Source organism: Lichenostomus cassidix, chromosome Z (genome assembly GCF_008360975.1).
Source record: "Lichenostomus cassidix isolate B80296 chromosome Z, HeHo_3.0, whole genome shotgun sequence".
Taxonomy (NCBI): Eukaryota; Metazoa; Chordata; class Aves; order Passeriformes; family Meliphagidae; genus Lichenostomus; species Lichenostomus cassidix.
Genome location: NC_139511.1, coordinates 55,696,319 through 55,714,831, shown reverse-complemented (window position 1 = coordinate 55,714,831; position 18,513 = coordinate 55,696,319). Strand labels below are relative to the sequence as shown.

At 39.8% G+C, this 18,513-nt stretch overlaps 1 protein-coding gene across 3 annotated transcripts in view; it reads left to right on the top strand.

Annotated features, from left to right (window-relative positions):
- ZSWIM6 (zinc finger SWIM-type containing 6) overlaps window positions 1-18,513 on the top strand; it is a 108,758-nt gene that overhangs the window by 25,847 nt on the left and 64,398 nt on the right. The window contains exon 1 of one of the 3 annotated variants that reach the window (XM_085043541.1): window positions 7,855-7,981. The exons of the other annotated variants lie outside the window; for them this stretch is intronic. The gene's annotated coding sequence lies outside the window, so the exon portion shown is untranslated. Of the gene's footprint in view, window positions 1-7,854; window positions 7,982-18,513 lie in introns of those variants that run through there. 3 annotated transcript variants of the gene reach the window in all.

Here is an 18,513-nt window from a genome sequence, read left to right as displayed (position 1 = left end):
GAGAAATATGGTACTTTAGGAGCAACAGGAAGCAAATTCTGTGTAAACGTTTCTCATACTTCATTGCCACTAAATCCTTTGTATAAAAATGTACAATACTTTTCTGCAAGTAAATTGGCCATTCTGAGGAAAGAGAGACTCCCTGGGGACCATTTTTTTCCCTAAAGGCATTTGGAAAAGGTGACTTACACAAGGTTGGGTTGGTTTTTAGGTCTCAGCTTTGCATGCCCAGTTACTGACATTTTGTCTGTTGGGACATTTCAAGAGGCTTCTCAACAGAGGCTATTTTGAGGCAACTAAGAGGGTGGGTTGCTGCTAGTGTGCTTTGAACTTCACCCTCGTTTTCTCAGGGGCACTTCCCCTTTACAGAGGCAGTCTGGATCAAACTCCCTGAGACCTTGGTACTGTTGTCACTAGCTTTGATGGGCCTTCCTGTTTTTAACATCCTATCCTTAACTTGGGACAAAATCCTTTAGTGTGCCAGCATACAAATGGCCCTTCTTCCCCACACCCTACCCCAACATTTGTAAATAGAAATGGGACTTCGATGCTTTGTTTTTAACTGAACATTACCACTGTCGTTGGTGTTGTTGCTGTGATGACATTGTGGAAGTTCTGCATTTTAGTAGTGTCCCTTTTTTATCTCTATAATGGTAGCTTTTCTTTGATAGTAAGTATGCTATCCCCATTTCTGGCATTTGTTGGACAAGCTTTGAGTCACTAGTGCCTCCTGATTTTGCTCTGTGAAAGTTACACTTCAGTGTTTCAATGCACTTGGCAACCTGTTTGTTCATTTTATTTTGTTTTGTCTCAACAATACCATTGTTTCAAAAACTGGCTTTTCTATGTTGGTGCAAAGCAGGAATATTTCCAATTTTTTGTGAACCATTAAAATGTCAGTAAGTAGGGGCAATTGCTCAGAAGAATCTGTTTAAAAGAGGTAGTTGTCTAGCAGCTAACCAGCTATATTTATTTTATTCTAAGTATCTGAAATTCCTTCTTTATATGATGATTTCTGTTGTTCAATACACAGCTTTAGGACTGTACTGCTGGAGCATAACATACTGTCATTGTATTTTTACATTTTTTTGAACTCTGAGATGATGACACTTTTTTAGTTGCAGGAGTTTCAGTTCTGATTAGCTGATGACGCTTCCTTACAGGTTATTTCACTTTATCGTGAGCACTATATTATGGGCAGAAAATACAATGAAGTTTGTAGTTTGAACTAGGACAGCTTTTTGTAAGGGACAGAAGATAGCACAGTAAACTCCAGCAGGTTGCATAAGTGGGGCTCGTGTCTCTTGTAAATGCTTGACATTTCAAGAAAACGGGTTTAACCCTTGTTAAAGACTTGCAAAAGAGAGTAACAAACAGTATATACCCTGAACTATGTCATAATGAAATGCAGAGGTTGAAACTTGCTGTTTTTCACTTGAAATTGCAAAGAGTAGAGTTGTGTATTCAGAACATCTGTGGTCTGTGGAAGTGTTCATGAGCAGTACATGGTGGTGTCTTGTTAGCTGAAAGTAGTCATGAGAATAAAAACTGTTCAGGGACAGATGTTTTCTTGTCAGGTGAGTAATGTATTAACATGTAGGTTTCTGGGCATTTTACTTCAAAATGCAGTAGGGAGAAAACAAATGTTACTGGGGTGTATGTTTTCACCTCCTGCCTTTGTATGGAAGCTGTTGCATTTTTAGTTTAGCCAGTTTTACTTTGAAATTTATAGCTTAAACTAGTGAAAACCTTTTGAAATTGCTCAGATATGGTAAATGTTTACAAGTACACTTTACCACGTGCTGTGGGACTCTGTATGTATTTTATAATTTAGACTGTGGTTTCGCTTACGTTTCTCTCAATAAGCAGGCAGTTGCTCTCAGCTGCTTTCTTCTATCTTTGTGCTATTTCTTTACTTATGCCAGGAGAAGTGTTTTGGGGTTTTTTTTTCAGTTTGCATCGTGGCATGGTGATGTGGATCAGGGAATTTAACCAGTGAAAGATGGTGGGGTATTTGGTTTTGGTTCGGGCTTTTTCTTTTTTTTTTTAAATTGGGGTGGGTTTTCTTTTCCCCTCCTAGCTGGGTCCATTCATTGATCAGTTCACTACATAAGACCACAGAGAGAAGTTTTGATAAAACTTGATGAGATGGAACAGGAACAAAAATAATTGTCAGTGGCTGGTACCATCTTGTGCTGCATCTGCTTCTTCCCTAAAGCTGAAAGTAATGCAGATGAGGTCATGCCTGGTAGATATGTTAGCCTGAGGTGCTATGGATTTCCCAATCCTAATCCTAAGCCGTTAATAAACTGCTTTATTACCTTATTTCTTCTAATCTGTGTTTATGCTAAATCTTTGTCCAGGGAGGAGTTGGGAGTCCCCTTTGTGTCTGGCTTATGCAGTTTCTCCAAGCCAGCTCTTAAATTATATTGGGCCCAGCTGATGAAGTTTTTCTGAAAGACAAAATGGAAGGAGGAAAAACTAACCATCTTCTACCGCCCAAAACTTAGAGGAAGAATAGAAAACCTGACAGCCAAGTGTCCCTTTCCTTCAGGTGACTCCTTCAGGGATTTGATTTACCTGATGTAGTTCTGCTTGTAAAAAAGACGATGTAAAGCCTTAGAGGACAAGCTTCTTCCTATCAGTCTTTTGCTGGTAGAAAAAAACCAGAATGTATGCTGCTATGCTTCCTGAAATATATTTTAAGTTGGTTGAGAAAATGGAGAGAGACCTGTTCCCTCTGTGGTATCTGTCACTCCTTAATAGAGTTCATGAAATTGTCTGATGCTTAAAGCTGGTAACACTTGATTGAAAGTGTTACTGAGATTGCTCGGTATTTGTGTACTCAACTCTCCACTGCTGGATACCTGTTAAGGTAGGAAAGGGACATGTTAAGATTTTTAAAAACTCTGGTTTTTTAGTCCACTTATGAGTGAAATTTGGTTTTGTACATATGATCAAGAAGGAGGTCTTTTTAAAGTACAGAGCTCACAGGAGAAAATCATGCCTTAGTCCGCATAAATGAAATGCAAGTCTTCAGTTTGTTCTTAAGTAGAATTTGGGAAGAGTTGCCAGCTTTAAAAAGCATGCAGTTTAGCACTGGAGTTTTTCTTTAAAAATATTTGCCAGGCTAGTAATTTATATTTAATGGCAATAAAAATAAAAGATATTTCTTGATTATAAGAGCTTCTTTAGCTTTTCTCTTTGGACATGAGAATGGAGCTCCTAAATTAAAGTTTTTGGAGATTTTAACGATATGATCTTAAAGCTGAATTGTCCTTTTGCTTCCCTTCTCTTCTGTGTTCATGTGTTACAGAAGGATTTTTCTCTCAGGGTTTTCTTTTCCATTAGAAGCTTTTTATAATCATTATAATCTGTCTTAAAAGAATTATTTGTTTCAGCTTTATATAAAGTCATCATCTTTGGCTGATGGTAGAGCAAATGTCAGTAGATGACTAAAGGATTTTTTCAGACCTTGTGTACACCCACTCCAGTACTTACTTCCCATTCACCTCTGCCTTTACCCACCTGCACTGTAATCTACAGTATTTATTATTTTGTCTGCTTTGTGCAAGATGCTGTGTAAACTCAATCAGTCCTAACTCTGAAAAGTTTATTCTTAAATTATGATGCAAAAAGGTGCAGGGAAAAAAAAAATAGTGAATGAGAACAAATATGTGAACATGGGGTTTCTTTCAGAGGCTAAATAGGTTGATAATTACAGTATTGTGTAATTGGCAACTAAAGCATTCAAAAATCATTATGAACATCTTCTGAAATCAAAAGGCTTAAAAACTAATTAGAAAAAGCTTTAGAAGATAATTTTGAAATTTCATAGTTACTTGATTAATGTAATGCTTTATGGGTTTGCAGTTTTCAAAGTGTCCTCTGCAGCTAAAAAGAAAGCTTAAAACAATCTAAGGGGTAGAAAACAGGCAGAAGTAAAGTTTACTGCTTTAAATTAGAGAAATGGCAAGTTGAAAACCATGAGAAAATTAGCAATGTTATTATTTTAAGAAGACTTTTGAAGACAGCAGCAGCTGCCCATACTAATCTCAAGATGTTTAGCTTTTTCAAATGGTAAGCTAGTAGTGAAACACAAACCTGGTGATACTAAATGCTTGTACAATCAGTAATTTTCCTGTTTTCAATTCCCAGAGAGCAGCCAGAAACAGCACATGATGTCGTTGGCTTCTCTCCTGATGACCTTTTTTGAGGGTTACTGAGATAATTAAAATGGTGATACAGTAAAAAACACCCAAAGAACATCATTGTCAATGACAGCACTACCTGGGATCACCATGAGGAGGAAATGTTGTAAACATGGTAAAAAGTTAATCCTGAATGGATGATGTTTGTCTACTACAACATCCAAAGTAATTGTTGCTTCGATTTTGTGACACTTGGTAGCGTTTCAGGCTGTGTTTTATCAGCAAAGGTGATTTAGGGGCATTGCTGGAACTCACGAAGCAGGGGAAGTTCATGAGGATGTATTTTTAAGAATTCATGCAAGTACCACAAATGGAAACCTTAAACTAGGAAAGTGGAATCTCAGTAATGGAAATGCCTTTGCTGCTGTCAGTTACCCAGTGGAGTATTTTTGTCAGTTTTTGGAGTTGGCATTGTTAGCATGATTTCAGGAAGATTAGTGTCTCAGTAAATCTGTGAATTGTGCACTGCAGTGATAGAACAGATCAGATACAGCAACAGATCCTGTCCAACTCAATTATCTATTAAATGTAAAACAAGTGCAGGGCTCATATGTTTAAAGCAGAGACTAAATTTGTAATCATCAAGAAACCTGGAAGTCTTGGCCCCAACAGCAAGTATTAAGTCATCCCTTACTCTGTCTGAGTTTTTTTCTGTTGTATATGCTGATAAAATCTTGCCTTAAAATATGTGTGTTGTGGCAGTTATAGCAGCTATGGGAAACTTTTTATTCAAATTAGTGCCCTGGTGCTTTGAAGGCATTGAACTGATTTATTCCATGCATTTACGTATTGGTGTCAGTTATGTGTTCAGATAAAATACTTTTACTTGTACTTAATGCCTCAATTTGTCCAGCTTGCCACCACATGCAACCTGGACAAGATTTATAAAATTTAATGTAAAAGGAATTGAAGAAGAGAAACGTATTTGTTAATATTTGAAATCCTTCACGCCATCCACTAAAATTGTTTATGCCACATGTGTTGCAGTCCAATAACATTGTAAAGTTAATGCTCTATTTTGATGGCTGGAGCTTCTACACTTCCTGAAAGTGATGGTTACAGAAGCCCATGAAAAGGACTCTTCTTGAAATCACGCTTTAGGACAGCATACATGGCATGGAGGGAGTGTGAGGAAGAAATGTATTTTTCTCTCATGCATCCTACCTGCTCATTCAATTTAGGAGCTCAGGTTGATACTATAATCTTTCAAATTAAAATGTAGCGTGAAAATCTTATGGCACAGAAATTAAAGTTTTTCTGTTTTGCTTTAAACTGCCCCTGAGCAATCTTGATCTGAGGAATGCTAGATGAGATGGCTGTCTCCCTGTTCTGTTTTTATAAAGTGGGGAACTTTAAAAATCAGAACTTCTTTTTCTGATTAAGAACATGAACATCCATTTTAGGAAATCTGGTTTGTAATTTAAAAAAAGGTAACTGTAAGCTTAAGAGTCCTTGCCAACGCTGTACTTACCCTTCTTCAGGAAGTGCATAGATTTTTTTTTTTCTTTTTCCTATGAACTAATGGTCACAGGAATATGATTACTTACATTCTAAATTACTCTGGGGAGCTGGGAACAGCTGATGAAAACATCTGTAAAAAAGGTTTCCTGGTTTTTGTAAACAATTATTTTGTGATAGTTATACATTGTCAGCAACCTACTTTCTGACTGAATTAAAATCCATAGTTTTACTGTCAGATGAGTTGATTCAGGTGTGCAGTGTCTGTAATGCTGTGTTACTGAGGTCATGCTGACAGTTAGAGGAAGGACTTCTATACAATGCACTTTTAGGGTGACTGCTACTTTAAAAGGAGTGCCCCTTATTGGGTGAGGCAGTGGGTACTGGACAGATACTCACCAAAAAGTTGAGTACTGATACTCACTGACAGATACTCACCCTAAAACTGTATGTTTTAGAGAAGTATTTTTGCATGGCATGCACTCTGAAAACCAGAGCTTAACTTAATCAGGTAGAATAGGAATCTGAATAGGAGAACATGACAGGATGGTAGGTTGTGAGTTCTTTGTTGGGGAATTGTTGCATGCAATTGGGAATTGTTGGAGATACGTGCACTTGTTAGTGTTAAACTAGCTTGAGCTGTTGTGTTTAACTTCTCTTTTAAAATCTTTTTCAAAAGAGGTTCAGGGATAGTGAAACTTTTTTTTTATGCTTGTCATTATTCTTGGTCTTACCTGCAAAACAACCAGTGTGTGTTTGTAGGGGGAGAGTTTGGGCAGCAATTGCTCGTGGATGTAACGGAGCCACCATCTGGGAGCAGCAGTCTAAAAATGGGTTGTTATCTTCAGAGAGTCACAAAACAATGTGGGTGGAGTCGTGGGAAGGAATTTACTATACTGCCTTCACAATCCTAGAATAGGAACCCTCTCAAAAGTAGCGGGGCTATGTGAAAGGAAGGTGAAAACTGAAGTGTTGTGACCTTCAGAAGCCTTCATTTTCGTCAGAATTGTAGAGGTAATTGGAAAACATTTGTATAGCAGATGTAGCAGGCTGTAATAACCACAGCTATTTTTAGCCGCCTTTCCAACTCAGGTTTTAGGCGTGCTTATTCTGAGCCTTCTCTCACGCCGCCTCGGTGTGACCGGAGTGCATCTTCCCCCGCTCGCCCTGTGCCCAGCCCCAGTGCAGACAAAGCCAGTGGTGCTCTGCCCGTTCTGTGCTCCTGTGAATCACCCTGTGCGACCGGCGGCACCTTCAGGCTTCGTATGTATCGCATATCAAAACGTGATTAAAGTCAGAGCTGCTGTAAATGCAGTCTCGTGCATTGCCGTCAGCATGCGGAGTTGGGTAAAACCGGAGGAAATTAAGGCTGTGAATATTCCTGCCCAGTTTGCATCTGCTGTGCGGTGCTGGGGCTGGCTCCTCGCTTTCCAACCCGCAGCCATACCGCCCGGCACGGTGCCTCTCTGGTCGGGGCAGCCTCCCCGTTCTTGTCCCGGTGTGCCCGCGGAGCGGGGCCGCGACCCCGGAGCCGCAGGGGTTAAGGGCGGCGGGGCCGCGGCATTATGCAAAGCCGTGAAGTAAAAAGGAAGTGCATTGCAAAATGCTGAGCTCAGTAGGCTGGCTGCCGGCCAAGCGCTCGGCTGCCTCGCACAGCTGAGGCACAGTGGGCTGAGCGCTCGCTGGCGGCGCGGGCCCGCGGCGCTGTTGAGGAATGCCGGCTGACGTCAGCGCGGTTCAGCCTGGGGACAGGCGGGCGGGCCCGGGCTGCCCCGCCCGCAGCGCCACACCCGCCCCGGGCGGGAAGGAGAGCGGCTGCTTAACGGGAAAACACCAGCGTCACACACACGCGTGTCCTCTCCGGGCCCGCTGTGTCTCGTGTTCAGTGCTGCAGGTGAGCCCGGCAAGAGCTCTGAGCCGGCGGGGTTCCGGGGTTGGAGAGTTTCGGGAGGCACTGCTGGCGCTGCTGCTTTGCCTCCGCTGTTCGCCGCGTGAGAGAAATACCACAGCACTGAGGCACATCCTAGCCTCTTGTTTCTTGTGGGAGCTCGTGTGGGAATGTATTTTGAGGGTGGCAAGGTGTTTAGATTTTCAGTTAAAAATGAGTAAAATTACACAGATTTTGGGTTTGATTGGGTGATGCATCTTCTGGGTGATGCTTTCAGCTGTGTGATTGGATTTCAGGGTGGATCTGTGCTTCTTTTGGATTATTATGAAACAAATGCAAAAAAAAAATCATAGCTGGAAAATATCCAGACTTGCGCAAGAGTGACAGAAAGCATGTTTCCCTATCAGCCTTACTGGCAATACAGGTAAGTGGAACATTACTTAAACGTTTCTCTTATTAAAAGGATTTGGGGAGACTTGCTGATTGCAGAAACTTCTGGGCTGCCTGGTTACTTGCTAAGCAGGTCCAGGCAGCTTTTCTGAAGCTGCTCTCTTGCTTTTCCATTTTTTTGGTTTTTTTTTTTAAATTCAGTTTTTTTGGGCCTACATTTTCTCCTACAACCAGTCTTGTTGCTTGTAGTCTTCACTGTTAAATTCACAAAACTTCTGTGACACTGGTTGTCATCACAGGTCTCTGGTCAGTGTGCACTTGTCAAAGTGGTGTAATGCTTTTATATGAAATAGAGATACAGGTTGCAGGACTTCCTTCAGAGTTTAAATATAAATACATGATGGAGTTTTTTAACTAATAGTTGTGAAAAGGAGAAGTGAGGTGGAAAAAAGCTTGAAGAGAAGCTCATTTCGCTTTCCCATTGTTCCTGTCCTGTTAAAGATACTGAAGATATTGGTGGCATTGGTATAGACCTGTTCCTGATAGAGCAACTTGTTTTTGCAAGGCAGGTCTAGTTAATGAAATCCACTGTCAAATGGTATTGGGTCCAAGTCTTAACTAGAGCCAAAAAAGACCAGAAGTACTAGGATGGAAAACGTCTTTTAAAATTTGAAACGTCATCTAGTCAGTGGCTGGTGTTTTAGGAGTCAGAAATAGTAAATTTCTTCTGTGCCATTGTGGTGCTGCATGACTCTGGGTGAGTCACTCTGCTTGTGTGTGTTACTTTCTCCACTGTCCTTTTCCTGTCCTGTCTGTTGCAGATTATTATTAAATTTTATGGCTGCTGCTGGACAGTGCATACCACAGTGGTGCCTCAAGTTCTGTCTGGAGCATCAGGGCAGTAGTGACACAGTATGACTGAGGAAGCCTCTGGGTTGCCTCTGTGAATCAGACTAGTTTATAGCTCTCATTCCAGTGAGCACAATCTGGGATTTCCTCTTAAGCTATAAAATGACTAAGTCTGGTTAAATGCAGCATAAACCATATAAAACAGGAGTTTGGATCTTTCAGGCTTTCTAAATATTGCGGGCTATTTAATAGAAATTGCCTACACTGGGTTTGAGCCATGAGAGACTCATTGTGGTTCTGCATTTCTGGAAAAAATAGGCACCATATAAAGTTTAACGTATTACTTCTGAAATTCACTGTCAGAAGTTTAATTTGATGTGTGGAGATGGATTTTGCTAGAATGCCTATGTAAGCATGCTTGGTTTATTTTATTAAATCTATGAATTAATGTTTCAGAATGTTACTGTGTAATTGGTTTTCACTGGTGTTATGGTATATATGTTCTTCATATTTGATGTTTCACTTCTCTTCAGAGCCTGTTTTTGTGTTTAGTACTCATGTACCCTGAAGTGTCTTGTCATCATGACTCATAATGGAAGAAACTTAGAAGCAGTTGTGAGAGAGAGGCCCTTTTCCTGTAAAAATGGGAAGTGAACCCAGTGATGTATCCACTCAGAAATCCTGTGCAGTATAGCATTTACTATAATTTTGAAAAAAACCCCAAACAACACCCCCCCAAACAGAAAATAAGCAAAGAAAAACCCCACAAGCAAACAAACACCAAATCAAAAAACCCCAAGCCTACAAACAAACCAATAAAACCAACCAGCTAAACTCCAGACCTGTGGAGCAGTGCTGCAGCACTGGTGCCCAGGTGGCACGTGTTTTGCTTTCTTCTCTGCAGGCTGATGGTCCTGTTCTGTGTAGGTTTTTGTCCATCCATACCGGTGCAGTATTACCAGTTCAGTAGAATGTCAGTGTAAGTGTACAGAGAGAAAACAGCAAAAGACTTCTAAAAAAGCTAAAACAATGTAGTAGCAACTCCTTTGCCATTATAGGCATTGTGTACCTCTGATAATGGGCAGAGAAATAGTCAAAAGAGATCAAATGTCCAGTAAATACCATGTGTGTCCTAACTGTTTTCCCAGGCTGATCCTTATTTCCTTGACAGTGTATTAAGTGCCATGGTGGATTTTTTTCTTGTATCAATTATTTTAGCAGTGCTTGAGTTGAATTTGCATCCTTATCTTAAGTTTTAATACCTAAAGAAATTAGAAATACAGCGTGTTCTTGCCTTGCTTCTTTTCTAGAGGCATTAACCAAAATGCAGCTTCACGTAAAGCTTCTATAGAAACTGCTTTTGCAAGGGCTGTGATTAAGACACCAATTCTTGTTCTCCTGCTTTTTCCCTGTGTCAGTCTTCGGGGGCATCATATCTGGTGAACTCCTGAAGCCACAGAGCTGACAGCAGAGCGCTCTCACAGATGGTGGATAAATTAGGAATAACAAAATTAGGCAGCTATTCCATTAGGTAAGAAAATAACACCCAACAGAAACAGTTTCCTGAGTGTTATGAGTAACCAGAAGTCATTGGTTTTAGGTGCAGCAAAGGCATGTTTAATGATTCTGAGGAGAATACTTTGCAGAAAGTCAGTGTGAAAGTTTTCCAAGTGTCTCTTGTCTATTGTCTCTCCCCCACTTTTTTTCATGTGCCAGAGGACAAACCTGGTTTTTGTTTTGTAGCTGTTTTTTAATTTGCATGGTGTGGGGATGGAAATGCCCCTCTAGCTTTAAAATATCAGAATGTTTTGGTTGGTTGTTGGTGGTTAGTTTTTGTTCCCTCCCCCTCCTCTCCTCTCTGGTTTGGTGAATCAGGAGAATGGAAATCTCTCTTGATGATTGCCTTGATGGGATTTGGATGTGATAGTGGTGACAAATAAACATCTTTTCTGTCTTATCCCATTTTCTGCATATAACTTCCTTTTCCACTTCTCCTTCCCCAGACAATTGGCAGCTTTCTCTTCAGGTCTGTCCGCCCAGCATCTCATATTGTCCTTACACCAGGATGTGAGCCGTTGTGTCTAACAATATTATTGGTGCCCTTTGCCACATGATTCTGGGGGATTGAAGGAGTCTCGACAGAGCAGCAACAAGGAGGAACTGAATGTTAATGTCTCTGGGAACCTAACACAAAATGCAGCATGTGGCTCAGAGAGCTCTGTTGCACAGTGTAGACTTGATGCAAGTAACTGGCTTGACTATCAAAAATTATGTACATTTTCCTCTAATTATTCGAGTAACAAATAACTATCCCCAGGGAACTGTGGCTAAATATGTAGACGGAGTGTTTTCTCAAACTTTTGTTCAAATGTCTTTTCAGTGCCCATAGAAAATTTGTTAACTTTGACCTCTTGTATCTTTTTGTTTCAAACTTGTTGTGAATCTTGTATCTTCTCAGTTTAAATTTTGATTTGACTATGTTCCACTCTTCTACTTCACTCAGTATAATATAAAATGCATTTTATTACCTTTAGTATGTAAATGGCACAGGTCATTGTGCTGGGTGTATCTTTTGTGTGCTTACCAAAAGCAAGAAACCGGTTAGTGTTGCTTGGATATGGCTGGCCTATGCTAGTAGGAGACCCAGAGGTAGAAAAAGCTAGATCTGTTCAGTTAGAAAGAATTTGATTATACCATGAACATAACCTTCTTCTAGCCTTGAAGCATATCATGATGCAGAATTTTCTGCATTTCTTTAGTGCTTTGAGATTCAACAAATCTCTAGGAGCAGACTGGAAGAGTACGGTCTTGGCTTCAAGACATGTTGGAAACTTTCTCTTGAGGCTAGTTGAAATTATGCTCTTTGAAGTGACAGTTGCTGCACAGATACTTATAATTTACATGTTGTTGTAAAGCTAACTGAAATGAAAAGTAATAAGAAAAAATATTCATAGGTTTTTATATAGTTGCTTCTGCTTATCTAGAATTACATGGTGGTTTTAATAAGAGTATATTAAAAACCTATTAGCTGCAAATTGAGTAACGTAAAAGTACTTTATTTGCTTTTTTATGCTGGTAATGGCACAAAAAGAATAATTCCTCTGTGTTCAGAAACAACTTCTATGGGTAAGTTTGTGATAATAGTTGCTTTTCGTTGCATTGATGTTTCCACAAATAACACAAAAAAACAATCACAGAAGTGGCAAAGCAGCATTTTATAAGCAGCTTTATGCAGGCTGAGTTTTCTTTGCTCACTGCTCTTTTCCCTGTTTTGGCAAAAAGCAATGAGAGATACTCTTCACACTGACGGGTGGTGGGAACATGAAGAAAATTTTGCTTTCACCTGCCTGTGTAAGGATCTGTTGTCTGAAATTTTTTGTTGCCTTCAAAACAACAGCTGTGTTTTGTATTACTAGTTTACATTTTTTAATGTGAGCTAGTGCCTAGCAACATACGGGCTGTGTTTTTACTGCTGTGGATTACTCTGTCACAGCGTGTTTACTATGTGGCTATTAGGTGAAGCAGTATTGTTTAAGATACGGTGAAGTATCTGGGTTTCTGTGAGTCTTGCTCTGACTGCGAGTGAATTATTACATTTGATAATGAATGCTTGAGCTGCTCCTGAGTCTGAAAAGTTCTGACTGTCAAAGAACAGAGAGGAGGTGGAAGATTCTTTTTTGACTGTAGGGTTTGGACAATTCTTAAAAGTTTTTAGGCTGAATGTTGCTTGTTCTCCTTAAATAAAAATTACCCATTGAGGGAAGGATCAAAACCCAGTTCTCAGTGAATTCTGGGTGATCCTTTTTGGCAAGCAGGGAAGTATTCCAGGGACATTGCCAATATAAACACTTTGTGTACTACCGTGAGCTTCTTCTGTTTCCCCACCTCTGTGGTATAACTAAGTTGGCTCTGACTTTGTCAGCCAGTATTGTTGAAGCTGCTGGAGTTGAACTGGTGCTGCTGCTGTTTGGGAGTTACTGTCTAAAATTAGTGTCCCTTTAGTAAGCAAGACTTCCATGTGGCAGGGAACATTATCTGAATGTTGATGTCCTGCTTCCATCTATTGGGAACGGGACATGAATGCAACACAGCCAAATAAGTTTTGGACAGTTATAGGAAGCAAATGACCTGGTATAAGCTTTTGTTCATGCTGTACCTGATGGGCATAATTTGAGTTCAGCATGATTTTTTTTTTTTGTGAAATATTGTTGTGGCTTTGTGAATAGCTTTTTAGCTTGTGAGATTTTCACAGAAATGCAGTTCATTCAGAAATGCAGTTGTGAAGAGTTGATGAAGACCACAGTTACTTTCAGAGTTGGAAGGCTTAGTGTTAGAGAACCTGATCCCAAATACTTCCAGTTATCTAGTTTAAAAGCACATAGGATTTCTTTACTCCTTTTAAAAACCCCAACACTTATTTATAATACAATTAGTTGTATTTGTGCTACAAGTCATGATGTAGTTTGTTAAAATCAGGACTAGTAAGATGAGCAGTATTATTTCAGTGCAGAGCATGCTCAGATGCTGTTTCTGCTAGTGGAGATTTCAGATTGTGAGTATTGGAGCTTGTCTCTGTGGACAGAAGAGAGAAAGTTGTATATGTTATGCCAAAAAGTATTCAGGAATTAAAGATTAGTTTTATTTGATACCATTTGAACTATGTGCCTTATTTCTGAGGTGTAATTGAGATGTGGTCACCTTGTACTGATACAGATGTAAAATCAACGCTTAATTTGCCTGAGGCTTTTTTATACTTTGGGGGTCTGGCTGTGTACTTTTCCCCCTCCCCTCCCCTCCCCTTTCCTCTTAAAGGAAAAATCATCAGCAATTTAGAGAGGAGAAACAAATAGCCATTTTTAAAATTCATGTCCTCAAATGTTAATTTGATGCTTTGAGGCATAAATGACCTTTTTAACCAGCCCAAACTTGTCAAACAAAGAAATGACAGAAATAAGCTGCTTTGTTCTGATACAACAGGCTACTTTGCAGGGAAAATTTCAAAACAGTTCTGCCTCCTGTAGAAAATTAAACTTTGTCCTGTGCTAAATTTGAATTCAGATGTTTATGTGTTGTTGGAGAGATGGTGAGGGAATCTAGACAACTTGTGCAAATTCGTCGATGGATCTCACCTTCTGAAACCCAGGGCAAGTGAATAATGCTTTCATCTACAGTTACCCCAGCTGGTATTACTTAGTGCTGGAAAAGCAGTCAGGTGTGTGTCAGAATCTGAGGAAAGGACTGAAAGGGGATTTCTTCTTGTTTCAGAACTAAGGAAAGAGGAAGAAAGGGGGGAGAAGAGAAATAAAACAACCACCATTTCTTGAAACCTTTCATTTATGTATTTGGATTGCTGTATACACCTTGGAGGTCGGATTTAAGAACTCAATACAAAGATTTCCTAACTTCTGTGGATTTCATTAAGAATGGAACTGTGATTAAATGTATACTGTACAAACAGGAAAAACACTTGCTGGGTCAATGACAACCCTCTGTCATTATCAGTTTTACCAGATAAAAGAAATATAGAAGAGGTCAAGGTGGAAGGTATAAGGCAATATAAAAAATAAACGTCTTTATACAGATAATGTATTCTCTTTTCCACCTCTACCCAAAAAGAAGGTAAACAAAATTTGGTACTTGAATAACATTCCTATCTGCCACGGGTGTTTGTAACAACTGAAAGAAATGTCTTGAAAGAGTGACATGTTTGTGGAGCAAGCGCCACAGCGTAAGCTTTTTGTCTAGGACCTAAGTGGAGTTAGAGTAGTAGTCTGATGTTGCAGTTCTTACAGTTTGTCTGTCTTTGCCTATTCATATTTTTTGCCTTTGCCAACAATGATCTGCATCCAAAAAAAAAAAAAGTATCTAATTACTGAATTAGTTCTGACTTCAGAAATTGAAATAATGCCATTTAATTGTTCACTATTTTTTCCCATTACCTATCTGTTCAGAGATTTATTTGGCATGCTCTGCTGTATAACCTGTATTGGCTTTGTTTACCTACAGCACAGTCCTGCTGTAAGAGTCCCAGACAGATGTGAGAATGCAGCACTTGCCATTTTCAAATACTCAGAAGGTGAGCAGTATCGTAACATCTCAGGATCACATTGGTACTGTTCATGAATATTTGGTTGCTTGAATCTTTTAGGTTATATTTTATCTTAGGGATGAAGAGCACAATGTGTTATGGAAGTATTTGAGGAAAGTTAATGTGGTTCTTTAATTTTTTTCAAGACCTTCTGAAGGCTGTTTTTTATAAGTTGAGGAGAAAATACTTACCTTGCTTTCCGTCTTTGGCCGAGTAGATGGTTCATATATAACCCTTAATGATAACTTTTCTGACATTTTGGGATCCATTAATGAATGTATTTAACTTTAATAGACTCACTGATTTCCATGCGTATTGTGTGATCTCATAAAATTGTCTGGTGTTGGGTTTTTTTGGTTGCTTTTGGTTCATAGCTCTTTTTGGTTTGATCTGTAGCAGGAAGCATCTGTACTTAGGGCCTGCAGTCTTTAACGTACTCAAGTCAGATCAGGCTAAAACTTGGCCTGATGCTGTACATGTTTCAATTAGAGTGGATTGGACCATTTTACCTCTTAGATTGTGGCTAGCACAGGCTTTTCCCACGAGAATTCTTCTTGTGTTTTATAAATAAAGATAAAGTTTGAATGTTATTGGAACAGTGTCCCAGAACTTGAACAGTGCAGGCCTGGCCAATCAGGCCTGGGGGAAAGCTTCTGACTGACCAGTCTGGGTAACTTTTGAAAACTCTATATATGTGATGAAAGCAAAACAATAAAAGTCATTCCTTCTTGCCACTGAGAACTGGTACCTTCATTACTCTACTAGCTGCTCAACAGCGACATTAGATAACCTCAGTGCCTGTGACGTGAGAGAGAGGAGAGAAAAAAAAGTAAAAATCTTAACTATTGCTTCCAGAAATACTGAATTCTTTCTAAAACAACAACATACAAACAATTTATAGGTCACAAAATACTGCGCTCTGCGGGGGAACAAAGAGACTCTTCTACTGCAGTCTACAAGATCAGCCTGCAGAGCTGTTCTGGGCTGTAAAGTGCTTGATCAGTCTGCTGTGTTCATTCATTCAGATGTAGGAACAAGCTGTTACTGCCACAAGGAATGTGTATGCATGTACCAAACCATACAGAGTTCCTGGTGGAAAACTTGGGCCAAAAACACAACTCAACTTACTGACATAAGCATGAACAACTCTTCTTAATTATCCCATAGCTTAAGTGGGCAGTTGGTTCTGGTAGTTGATCCAGATTGCTGTCAGACAGTATTTTCTTGCACACAAACCCATGTGGTTTTGCTTTAAATTGGTGCAACTATTTGAGTACTGAAGTGAATATGTATCTGGATGGGGCTTTAGGTGATGTTTTAAGCACAGCAGAACTTGGAAAAAAACCTTGCTGTAATTACACTATCATTGGCTTTTATCCAGCCAAAGCTTATCTACTCTCTGAGGCCACCGCCTTTTTTTAGAGATTGAATTCTGCTGTACACCTATAAGATAACCACAAAGTAAGCTGCTGAAAATGCTGCTTCACCTGTTTGGCCTTTAGAGTGTTTTGTGCTGCCTTGACAACTCAGTCACAAAGAGCCTTGGGTTTGTGGATTCCAGGCCTGATTAATACAATATACTGTAATTAGGAATAAGAAAAAAACCCCACAGGCTCTTTTCCAATTTAAATATTCCCACTGCTCCCAGGACTTCCCTGGCTTTCATTGTGCATTGTTTCAGATTAGTCATAATTTAAATATTTGTTTTGTTTACTATGGCCCAGACACTGGGAAGAGCCCCTGGAATTAATCAGTCTTCGGCATGGTTTTGGGGTCTCTTTGAGAAGGCTCTATGATTTGCTATGTACCCTGAATTCAATCAGAAGTACTACTATGACAGCATTTCCATGTTGTATTTCTGTAGCACTGGTACTTACCCAGGATGGAATACTAGATAATGCAGGACATGCTACTTACTTGCTCTTGACACATTCTTCAGTCACTGTTACTTCTGGACTGTGACAGTGCCAGTGGGAAATGAGTTGCTGAAGAACATTAAAGCACTGAAATGGAAAAGAGAGCAAAACACAAAGCTGCCTATATTTAATTTTTCTGGTACAGTGGTACCTAATTTGTTAAAATAGTTTGAATTTAGAAAATGGAAAATTAGAAAATTTGCCATTTTCGAATGTGAATTACCTAATGGCATTACTTAATTTTTTTGACTACAGGAGCTGTAGGAATGTGTGCACAGCTACTGTTTTGGTAAACAAAGCCTTGTAGCCAGATGGCAGTAATATTTAAAAAGTTGAGCGGTATGGTTTGGGAAGTATCCAACTGGAATATGCTGTGTTTCGCTAGGTACCTTAGATTTAGTACACAGTGAAAGACTTTAAATGTGTTATCGCTGCAGTGGCTTGAAGGAACACTTAGAGTATTATGTAGAATACAAATAATGCTTATTAAACTTGCAGTTGATTCATTCTGATAGGTGATCCAAACTGCTGCCAGACTGTATTTACTTGTACATAAACAGATGTGCTTGTGCTCTAAATAAATATAACTATTCCAAACATAGTTACCCATATTTTAAACAACTGTTAAATAACTATATTTCAAATAATTTCTGGGTTGGTGAAGACTTAAATTTTTTAATACATCCTTTCCTCAACCTTACTCTGTTCCATTTTCCTGCTTGAAAGTTGAGACTTGGTACATTTGACTAGCTGCTGTATGGCTGGAGAACTGCTCTTGAGAGAAGAAAATACGTAGGATATGGATGCTCAGGGTAGTCTGCTGTTCTTTTTGTATTTTTAAGCTGTTGGGTAATTGTTTACCATGATGCATTAAAACAGTTTAGTGGTTTTGTCTAGTTTCTAAAAGTAAGCTGTGGACTAGGAGGTTCTTGGCATCAGCTTAGACACAGTCAGACTTACTGGGAGGTGATGAATCAGATTCAACTCTTGGTGACCCAGGGATGAGAAAATAAAATCCTTGGGTTATTAAGCAGCAAATCACCTTTTCTATGACATGAAGTATCATGAATAAATGGTGGCAGACTTCTTTCTGTCTTTTTTAAAAGTGGGATAGGACTTCCTGCATGGGTGCCTGTCTCTTTCCCCTCCCTTCCCCTCCTTTTGATGTGGGAAAAGTCTGCATTGTCGAGCAGTTGAAGCAAACAAGCCGCACGCCCCCTGGCCCCCATCCTGTCTAGACTGCCTGTTCCTCATGCACTGCTCTTCTCTGGGGCAGACATTACTCACAGGTTGTGCTGCTTGCCCCTCCATGAGCAGCTGTGTGGGCTCTTTTCCTGTCTTTGTTAGCAGTTCACCTTCTGCTGTGCTAGAGATCTTTCATCTGAGGTGGGTCAGTTTGGCCTGCAGACTATTTCCATACAAACTCCTGCTTGTCAGAGTGCAGCAGATAGGAAGTAGTTTTGTGGCAGCTGCAGCCTGATGCCTGTCCAGGCCTAGGAGCACAGGCATTTGTTCAGGATAGCTGTCAGCCTTGCTGTGGCTTAGCCCACTCTGCTTTTGAGCCTTCTCACCATCATTTCTCAACAGGATGCTGTGCAGTCCGTGATAGGGGAAGAAATATTTCCCTCTGCCCACACCACCCTGTGCAGACGATTTTTGTAGATTATGAGTAGAAATAATACTCTGCTGCAAACATTAGCAAGCTGCCTCTGG